The sequence below is a fragment of the Schistocerca serialis genome, chromosome 12 (assembly GCF_023864345.2).
Source record: "Schistocerca serialis cubense isolate TAMUIC-IGC-003099 chromosome 12, iqSchSeri2.2, whole genome shotgun sequence".
Classification (NCBI taxonomy): Eukaryota; Metazoa; Arthropoda; class Insecta; order Orthoptera; family Acrididae; genus Schistocerca; species Schistocerca serialis.
The window spans coordinates 104034978-104044941 of record NC_064649.1 but is presented as its reverse complement, the minus strand read 5'-3'; the positions used below and the strand labels follow the sequence as shown (position 1 = coordinate 104044941).

The 9964-nt window shown below is 54.5% G+C and overlaps 1 pseudogene; it reads left to right on the top strand.

Annotated features, from left to right (window-relative positions):
• Nucleotides 1-817: 817 nt before the first annotated feature.
• Nucleotides 818-935, top strand: LOC126428620 (5S ribosomal RNA; annotated as a pseudogene).
• The last annotated feature ends 9029 nt before the right edge of the window (nucleotides 936-9964 follow it).

Sequence of the window (9964 nt, the reverse complement as noted above, 5' to 3'; positions counted from 1 at the left end):
CCCGAGGGAGGACTCGAACCTCCGCCGGGAACAGCCGCACAGTCCATGACTGCAGCGCCCCAGACCGCTCGGCTAATCCCGCGCGGCTGCCAGTATTACAATCGAATTATCGACTTCATTGTAGCTAGCATTTACCCTGTCCCAGTAAGCTTTACATGTACCAAAATTTTAAACATGGCTGCAACAGCAACTGTTGAAATTCTTCACGGTAAAGGATGACAGCCAAAAACAGTTGCAGGATAAAAATTTATTAAAATTTCTTGACCAAGGTTTCGGTACATATAAATATGTCTCAATTATTGACGACGCCTTTGGCACAATTGTTTTATTAATCTCCATTACATGATGTAATTTCAGATTTTTTACTTCTGATGAAGGTACATTTATATGTACCGAAACCTTGGTCAAGAAATTTTAATAAATTTTTATCCTGCAACTGTTTTTGGCTGTCATCCTTTATCGTGGAGCTTTACATGTACTCAAGTCACTGTACAGCTTGCCCAGACGGGAAGGAAAGAAGGTTTGCGGTCTTCTATTGTCAGCGACGGACAAATAAGCTCACAACGATAGCACTCCGTCCGGTCAGCAATTAATAGTGTTCTAGACAACCAGCTCAAAACGGCGAAAGTGCCCCATTTTAAAAGACTCTGACAGAAAATTGGCGAAGCACCTGCCTCAAACATCGTCACCAAAAGTAAGGCACGCTAACATACAGAGTTTGAGGGGTACAAGAGCAAGCTTTGTGATCATTTGCACCTTAATGTGTACCCACTCCAGTGTGTTGGTTGTTTCTTTGCTGCATCTAACCGTCTTCCTGGCCAACGGCCTTGCCACAGTGGTAACACTGGTTCCCGTCAGACCACTGAAGTTAAGCGGTATCGGGCTGGGTTAGCACTGGGATGGGTGACCATCTGGTCTGCCGAGCGCTGTTGGCAAGAGGGGTGCATTCAGCCCTTGTGAGGCAAACTGGGGAGCTACTTGTTTGAGAAGTAGCAGTTCCAGTCTCGTAAACTGACAAATGACAGGGAGAGCGGTGTGCTCACCACGTGCCCCTCCATATCCGCATCCGGTGACGCCTGTGGGTTTAGGATGACACGGCGGCCGATCGGTACTGTTGCGCCTTCCGAGGCCTATTCGGACAGGCGTTTAGTTTAGTTCAATGGTGGAAAGTGTCTTTCGGTACAGTATAGGGGTTTAGTTTAGTTCAACGGTGGAAAGTGTCTTTCAGTATAGACTAACCGTTTTGCGAACACGTGTCCACACTTCAACACCTTACCTGCTGCCCAGAGCAAAGTAACCATTAGTCGCTTGCCCTTGCCACAAGTACTTCGCCGCGCGGGGTTAGCCGAGCGGTCTCAGGCGCTGCAGTCATGGACTGTGCGTCTGGTCCCGGCGGAGATTCGAGTCCTCCCTCGGGCATGAGTGTGTGTGTTTGTCCTTAGCATAATGTAGGTTAAGTAGTGTGTAAGCTTAGGGACTGGTGACCTTAGCAGTTAAGTCTCATAATATTTCACACACATTCGAACATTTGAACAAATACTTCGGTATGCTAACCGACCTAAAAATGTGCTCCCAATAGCTGCAATTATCAGACTGCAAATTAAGTGCTTACTGTTGTTCAGTACACTGTCTTTAGTCACCAATAAAAATATCTGCTCCCATAACACCCTGTACTCTTACTCTTTGCCCGCATCTCGTGGTCGTGCGGTAGCGTTCTCGCTTCCCACGACCGGGTTCCCGGGTTCGATTCCCGGCGGGGTCAGGGATTTTCTCTGCCTCGTGATGGCTGGGTGTTGTGTGCTGTCCTTAGGTTAGTTATGTTTAAGTAGTTCTAAGTTCTAGGGGACTGATTACCATCGATGTTAAGTCCCATAGTGCTCAGAGCCATTTTTTTTTCTTACTCTTTTAACACAAAAATATTCCAAACCCATTTACCCCGTTCCAACCTGTAGTGAAGCCTTCCTACCCTGCGTCTCCCTTTCTCTGTTACTCTCCTGTCTTCATCCCTTCCTCTCGGCTCTTCCTTACCACAACTGTCTGATCCTTTGCCACTGTCTTTGTCCCTTTATTTTTCTGTCCCATTGTCACTGTCTCTTTCTTTTCCGCTTAGTCTGCTCTCCTTAAGCACCTTTCTCTCCTCTCCACACTTGTCCTTCGGGATTGTTTGCTCGGGTTTTTGATGCCTATACCAGGAAATTTGCATGCGTGGCTATGGGGGAGGGGCGCATTGAGCAAATGTTTTCAGATTAAAGTAGACCATTCAGCGGGGATCCGACTACCCCTGTCCCCTAAGCCTACGTTTGGTCTTCACCGATCTGTATTTTCGTATTTAGTCACCCCTCTCCTTGCCTCCACTGCTTCTGTCTCCAACCAGTTGCCTTTCTCTTTTACCGCCACACTCTGATGTCTAAAAAAGTTTCAACGACCACTAAGCACATTGTCTATGCTGCATCGTCGCAGCCATCACCTCGCTGTGTGCTGCTACCACACGGCACCTCACAGCTTGCCGGGAGTCTTGGGGCTTCTATGTTGTACCCTCAATGTTGCCACATGGTACCTCGCAGCTTGCTTGGAGTCTCAGGAGACTACGTTGTACCCTCACTGCTGGCACACGACACTGTGCAGCTTGCCGGGAGATTTGGGGCGTCTACATTACACCATTGCTGCTGGCAGATGGTGGGAGCCTTAAAGGGGCTATGTGGTACCCCTGCTGTTGGCACATGGCACATGACAGCTTGCTGGTAGTCTTGGGGTGTCTACATTGTACCCTCACTGCTGGCACATGGCACCCTGCAGCTTGTCGGGAGTGTTGGGGCGTCTATGTTGTACCCTCTCTGCTGGCACATGGCACCTCACAGCTTTCTGGGGGGCTTGAGGGGGCTACATAGTACCCTCGCTGTTGGCACATGGAGTTGCCAGGAGTCTTGGGGCATCTACATTGTACCCTCACTGCTGGCCCATGGCACCTTGCAGCTTGCTGGGAGTCTTCCTGCATGTGTGTTGCACCATCGCTGCTGCCACATGGCACCTTGCAGCCCGCCAGGAGCCTTGAGGGGGCTATGTAGTACCCTCACTGTTGGCATATGGCACCTGAGAGCTTGCCAGGAGCCTTGGCACATTGTACCCTCCCTGCTGGTACATAGCACCTCATAGCTTGCCAGGAGGCTTGGGGCATCTACATTGTACCCTCGCTGCTGGCACCTCACACGTTGCTGGGAGTCTCAGGGCTTCTATGTGTTACCCTCACTTCTGGCACATGGCACCTCGAAGCTTAGCCTGGAGTCTTGTGGCGTTTGCGTTGTACCCTCACTGACATGGCACCTCACAGCTTTCTGGGGGGCTTGAGGGGGCTACATAGTACCCTCGCTGTTGGCACATGGAGTTGCCAGGAGTCTTGGGGCATCGACATTGTACCCTCACTGCTGGCACATGGCGCTTTGCAGGTTGCTGGGAGCCCCATGCATGTGCTTTGTGCCCTCGCAGCTGCCACATGGCACCTTGCAGCCCGCCAGGAGCCTTGAGGGGGCTGTGTAGTACCCTCACTGTTGGCATATGGCACCTGAGAGCTTGCCAGGAGCCTTGGCACATTTTACCCTCCCTGCTGGTACATAGCACCTCATAGCTTGCCAGGAGGCTTGGGGCATCTACATTGTACCCTCGCTGCTGGCACCTCACACGTTGCTGGGAGTCTCAGGGCTTCTATGTGTTACCCTCACTTCTGGCACATGGCACCTCGAAGCTTAGCCTGGAGTCTTGTGGCGTTTGCGTTGTACCCTCACTGACATGGCACCTCACAGCTTTCTGGAGGGCTTGAGGGGGCTACATAGTACCCTCGCTGTTGGCACATGGAGTTGCCAGGAGTCTTGGGGCATCTACATTGTACCCTCACTGCTGGCCCATGGCACCTTGCAGCTTGCTGGGAGTCTTCCTGCATGTGTGTTGCACCATCGCTGCTGCCACATGGCACCTTGCAGCCCGCCAGGAGCCTTGAGGGGGCTATGTAGTACCCTCACTGTTGGCATATGGCACCTGAGAGCTTGCCAGGAGCCTTGGCACATTTTACCCTCCCTGCTGGTACATAGCACCTCATAGCTTGCCAGGAGGCTTGGGGCATCTACATTGTACCCTCGCTGCTGGCACCTCACACGTTGCTGGGAGTCTCAGGGCTTCTATGTGTTACCCTCACTTCTGGCACATGGCACCTCGAAGCTTAGCCTGGAGTCTTGTGGCGTTTGCGTTGTACCCTCACTGACATAGCACCTCACAGCTTTCTGGGGGGCTTGAGGGGGCTACATAGTACCCTCGCTGTTGGCACATGGAGTTGCCAGGAGTCTTGGGGCATCGACATTGTACCCTCACTGCTGGCACATGGCGCTTTGCAGGTTGCTGGGAGCCCCATGCATGTGCTTTGTGCCCTCGCTGCTGCCACATGGCACCTTGCAGCCCGCCAGGAGCCTTGAGGGGGCTGTGTAGTACCCTCACTGTTGGCATATGGCACCTGAGAGCTTGCCAGGAGCCTTGGCACATTTTACCCTCCCTGCTGGTACATAGCACCTCATAGCTTGCCAGGAGGCTTGGGGCATCTACATTGTACCCTCGCTGCTGGCACCTCACACGTTGCTGGGAGTCTCAGGGCTTCTATGTGTTACCCTCACTTCTGGCACATGGCACCTCGAAGCTTAGCCTGGAGTCTTGTGGCGTTTGCGTTGTACCCTCACTGACATAGCACCTCACAGCTTTCTGGGGGGCTTGAGGGGGCTACATAGTACCCTCGCTGTTGGCACATGGAGTTGCCAGGAGTCTTGGGGCATCGACATTGTACCCTCACTGCTGGCATATGGCGCTTTGCAGGTTGCTGGGAGTCCCCTGCATGTGCCTTGTACCCGCGCTGCTGCCACATGGCACCTTGCAGCCCGCCAGGAGCCTTGAGGGGCTATGTAGTACCCTCACTGTTGGCATATGGCACCTGTGAGCTTGCCAGGAGCCTTGGCACATTTTACCCTCCCTGCTGGTACATAGCACCTCATAGCTTGCCAGGAGGCTTGGGGCATCTACATTGTACCCTCGCTGCTGGCACCTCACACGTTGCTGGGAGTCTCAGGGCTTCTATGTGTTACCCTCACTTCTGGCACATGGCACCTCGAAGCTTAGCCTGGAGTCTTGTGGCGTTTGCGTTGTACCCTCACTGACATAGCACCTCACAGCTTTCTGGGGGGCTTGAGGGGGCTACATAGTACCCTCGCTGTTGGGACATGGAGTTGCCAGGAGTCTTGGGGCATCGACATTGTACCCTCACTGCTGGCACATGGCGCTTTGCAGGTTGCTGGGAGCCCCATGCATGTGCTTTGTGCCCTCGCTGCTGCCACATGGCACCTTGCAGCCCGCCAGGAGCCTTGAGGGGGCTGTGTAGTACCCTCACTGTTGGCATATGGCACCTGAGAGCTTGCCAGGAGCCTTGGCACATTTTACCCTCCCTGCTGGTACATAGCACCTCATAGCTTGCCAGGAGGCTTGGGGCATCTACATTGTACCCTCGCTGCTGGCACCTCACACGTTGCTGGGAGTCTCAGGGCTTCTATGTGTTACCCTCACTTCTGGCACATGGCACCTCGAAGCTTAGCCTGGAGTCTTGTGGCGTTTGCGTTGTACCCTCACTGACATGGCACCTCACAGCTTTCTGGGGGGCTTGAGGGGGCTACATAGTACCCTCGCTGTTGGCACATGGAGTTGCCAGGAGTCTTGGGGCATCGACATTGTACCCTCACTGCTGGCATATGGCGCTTTGCAGGTTGCTGGGAGTCCCCTGCATGTGCCTTGTACCCGCGCTGCTGCCACATGGCACCTTGCAGCCCGCCAGGAGCCTTGAGGGGCTATGTAGTACCCTCACTGTTGGCATATGGCACCTGAGAGCTTGCCAGGAGCCTTGGCACATTTTACCCTCCCAGCTGATACATAGCACCTCATAGCTTGCCAGGAGGCTTGGGGCATCTACATTGTACCCTCGCTGCTGGCACCTCACACGTTGCTGGGAGTCTCAGGGCTTCTATGTGTTACCCTCACTTCTGGCACATGGCACCTCGAAGCTTAGCCTGGAGTCTTGTGGCGTTTGCGTTGTACCCTCACTGACATAGCACCTCACAGCTTTCTGGGGGGCTTGAGGGGGCTACATAGTACCCTCGCTGTTGGCACATGGAGTTGCCAGGAGTCTTGGGGCATCGACATTGTACCCTCACTGCTGGCACATGGCGCTTTGCAGGTTGCTGGGAGCTCCATGCATGTGCTTTGTGCCCTCGCTGCTGCCACATGGCACCTTGCAGCCCGCCAGGAGCCTTGAGGGGGCTGTGTAGTACCCTCACTGTTGGCATATGGCACCTGAGAGCTTGCCAGGAGCCTTGGCACATTTTACCCTCCCTGCTGGTACATAGCACCTCATAGCTTGCCAGGAGGCTTGGGGCATCTACATTGTACCCTCGCTGCTGGCACCTCACACGTTGCTGGGAGTCTCAGGGCTTCTATGTGTTACCCTCACTTCTGGCACATGGCACCTCGAAGCTTAGCCTGGAGTCTTGTGGCGTTTGCGTTGTACCCTCACTGACATGGCACCTCACAGCTTTCTGGGGGGCTTGAGGGGGCTACATAGTACCCTCGCTGTTGGCACATGGAGTTGCCAGGAGTCTTGGGGCATCGACATTGTACCCTCACTGCTGGCACATGGCGCTTTGCAGGTTGCTGGGAGCCCCATGCATGTGCTTTGTGCCCTCGCTGCTGCCACATGGCACCTTGCAGCCCGCCAGGAGCCTTGAGGGGGCTGTGTAGTACCCTCACTGTTGGCATATGGCACCTGAGAGCTTGCCAGGAGCCTTGGCACATTTTACCCTCCCTGCTGGTACATAGCACCTCATAGCTTGCCAGGAGGCTTGGGGCATCTACATTGTACCCTCGCTGCTGGCACCTCACACGTTGCTGGGAGTCTCAGGGCTTCTATGTGTTACCCTCACTTCTGGCACATGGCACCTCGAAGCTTAGCCTGGAGTCTTGTGGCGTTTGCGTTGTACCCTCACTGACATGGCACCTCACAGCTTTCTGGGGGGCTTGAGGGGGCTACATAGTACCCTCGCTGTTGGCACATGGAGTTGCCAGGAGTCTTGGGGCATCGACATTGTACCCTCACTGCTGGCACATGGCGCTTTGCAGGTTGCTGGGAGCCCCATGCATGTGCTTTGTGCCCTCGCTGCTGCCACATGGCACCTTGCAGCCCGCCAGGAGCCTTGAGGGGGCTGTGTAGTACCCTCACTGTTGGCATATGGCACCTGAGAGCTTGCCAGGAGCCTTGGCACATTTTACCCTCCCTGCTGGTACATAGCACCTCATAGCTTGCCAGGAGGCTTGGGGCATCTACATTGTACCCTCGCTGCTGGCACCTCACACGTTGCTGGGAGTCTCAGGGCTTCTATGTGTTACCCTCACTTCTGGCACATGGCACCTCGAAGCTTAGCCTGGAGTCTTGTGGCGTTTGCGTTGTACCCTCACTGACATAGCACCTCACAGCTTTCTGGGGGGCTTGAGGGGGCTACATAGTACCCTCGCTGTTGGCACATGGAGTTGCCAGGAGTCTTGGGGCATCGACATTGTACCCTCACTGCTGGCACATGGCGCTTTGCAGGTTGCTGGGAGCCCCATGCATGTGCTTTGTGCCCTCGCTGCTGCCACATGGCACCTTGCAGCCCGCCAGGAGCCTTGAGGGGGCTGTGTAGTACCCTCACTGTTGGCATATGGCACCTGAGAGCTTGCCAGGAGCCTTGGCACATTTTACCCTCCCTGCTGGTACATAGCACCTCATAGCTTGCCAGGAGGCTTGGGGCATCTACATTGTACCCTCGCTGCTGGCACCTCACACGTTGCTGGGAGTCTCAGGGCTTCTATGTGTTACCCTCACTTCTGGCACATGGCACCTCGAAGCTTAGCCTGGAGTCTTGTGGCGTTTGCGTTGTACCCTCACTGACATGGCACCTCACAGCTTTCTGGGGGGCTTGAGGGGGCTACATAGTACCCTCGCTGTTGGCACATGGAGTTGCCAGGAGTCTTGGGGCATCGACATTGTACCCTCACTGCTGGCACATGGCGCTTTGCAGGTTGCTGGGAGCCCCATGCATGTGCTTTGTGCCCTCGCTGCTGCCACATGGCACCTTGCAGCCCGCCAGGAGCCTTGAGGGGGCTGTGTAGTACCCTCACTGTTGGCATATGGCACCTGAGAGCTTGCCAGGAGCCTTGGCACATTTTACCCTCCCTGCTGGTACATAGCACCTCATAGCTTGCCAGGAGGCTTGGGGCATCTACATTGTACCCTCGCTGCTGGCACCTCACACGTTGCTGGGAGTCTCAGGGCTTCTATGTGTTACCCTCACTTCTGGCACATGGCACCTCGAAGCTTAGCCTGGAGTCTTGTGGCGTTTGCGTTGTACCCTCACTGACATGGCACCTCACAGCTTTCTGGGGGGCTTGAGGGGGCTACATAGTACCCTCGCTGTTGGCACATGGAGTTGCCAGGAGTCTTGGGGCATCGACATTGTACCCTCACTGCTGGCACATGGCGCTTTGCAGGTTGCTGGGAGCCCCATGCATGTGCTTTGTGCCCTCGCTGCTGCCACATGGCACCTTGCAGCCCGCCAGGAGCCTTGAGGGGGCTGTGTAGTACCCTCACTGTTGGCATATGGCACCTGAGAGCTTGCCAGGAGCCTTGGCACATTTTACCCTCCCTGCTGGTACATAGCACCTCATAGCTTGCCAGGAGGCTTGGGGCATCTACATTGTACCCTCGCTGCTGGCACCTCACACGTTGCTGGGAGTCTCAGGGCTTCTATGTGTTACCCTCACTTCTGGCACATGGCACCTCGAAGCTTAGCCTGGAGTCTTGTGGCGTTTGCGTTGTACCCTCACTGACATGGCACCTCACAGCTTTCTGGGGGGCTTGAGGGGGCTACATAGTACCCTCGCTGTTGGCACATGGAGTTGCCAGGAGTCTTGGGGCATCGACATTGTACCCTCACTGCTGGCACATGGCGCTTTGCAGGTTGCTGGGAGCCCCATGCATGTGCTTTGTGCCCTCGCTGCTGCCACATGGCACCTTGCAGCCCGCCAGGAGCCTTGAGGGGGCTGTGTAGTACCCTCACTGTTGGCATATGGCACCTGAGATCTTGCCAGGAGCCTTGGCACATTTTACCCTCCCTGCTGGTACATAGCACCTCATAGCTTGCCAGGAGGCTTGGGGCATCTACATTGTACCCTCGCTGCTGGCACCTCACACGTTGCTGGGAGTCTCAGGGCTTCTATGTGTTACCCTCACTTCTGGCACATGGCACCTCGAAGCTTAGCCTGGAGTCTTGTGGCGTTTGCGTTGTACCCTCACTGACATGACACCTCACAGCTTGTCAGGAGTCTCGGGTGGCTACTTTGTACCCTCATTAGTGGCACGTGGCGCCTCATAGCTTTCCAGGAGTCTTGGGGGGCTTACGTTGTACCCTTGCTGCTGGCACACTGCACCTCGCAACTTAACCATGAGTAGTTAAGGCTGCAGCTTTTCATATTTACAGCAGTGTGCGCTTAGCTGCAGTGGTGTGGGGCATAAAACATGCTTCCTGCGTCGTCTGACGATAACGATAGTGGCACATTCATTGAAAAAGTGTGGTTATAGGCAAGGAGAAAAAGTGGGAGTATGGAATGCGTGCCATGAATGCAGAACGCTAGAGGTATGGAGTTCTTTCACAAGCGGGAAAAAGCACCCAGAGCGCTTCTTCAGGCAGTTGCGAAATCCGCAACAAACTTTTTAGTATATCTTAAATATTGCCTGACCAGAAATAGCTAAAGATATGAAAATTCGGACTAACAGTGTTAATGGAACTTGAGTGCAGGAGCGACTGTTGCTGGCTCTGAGGTACTTCTTCGTCACTTTTTATTGCACCCACCT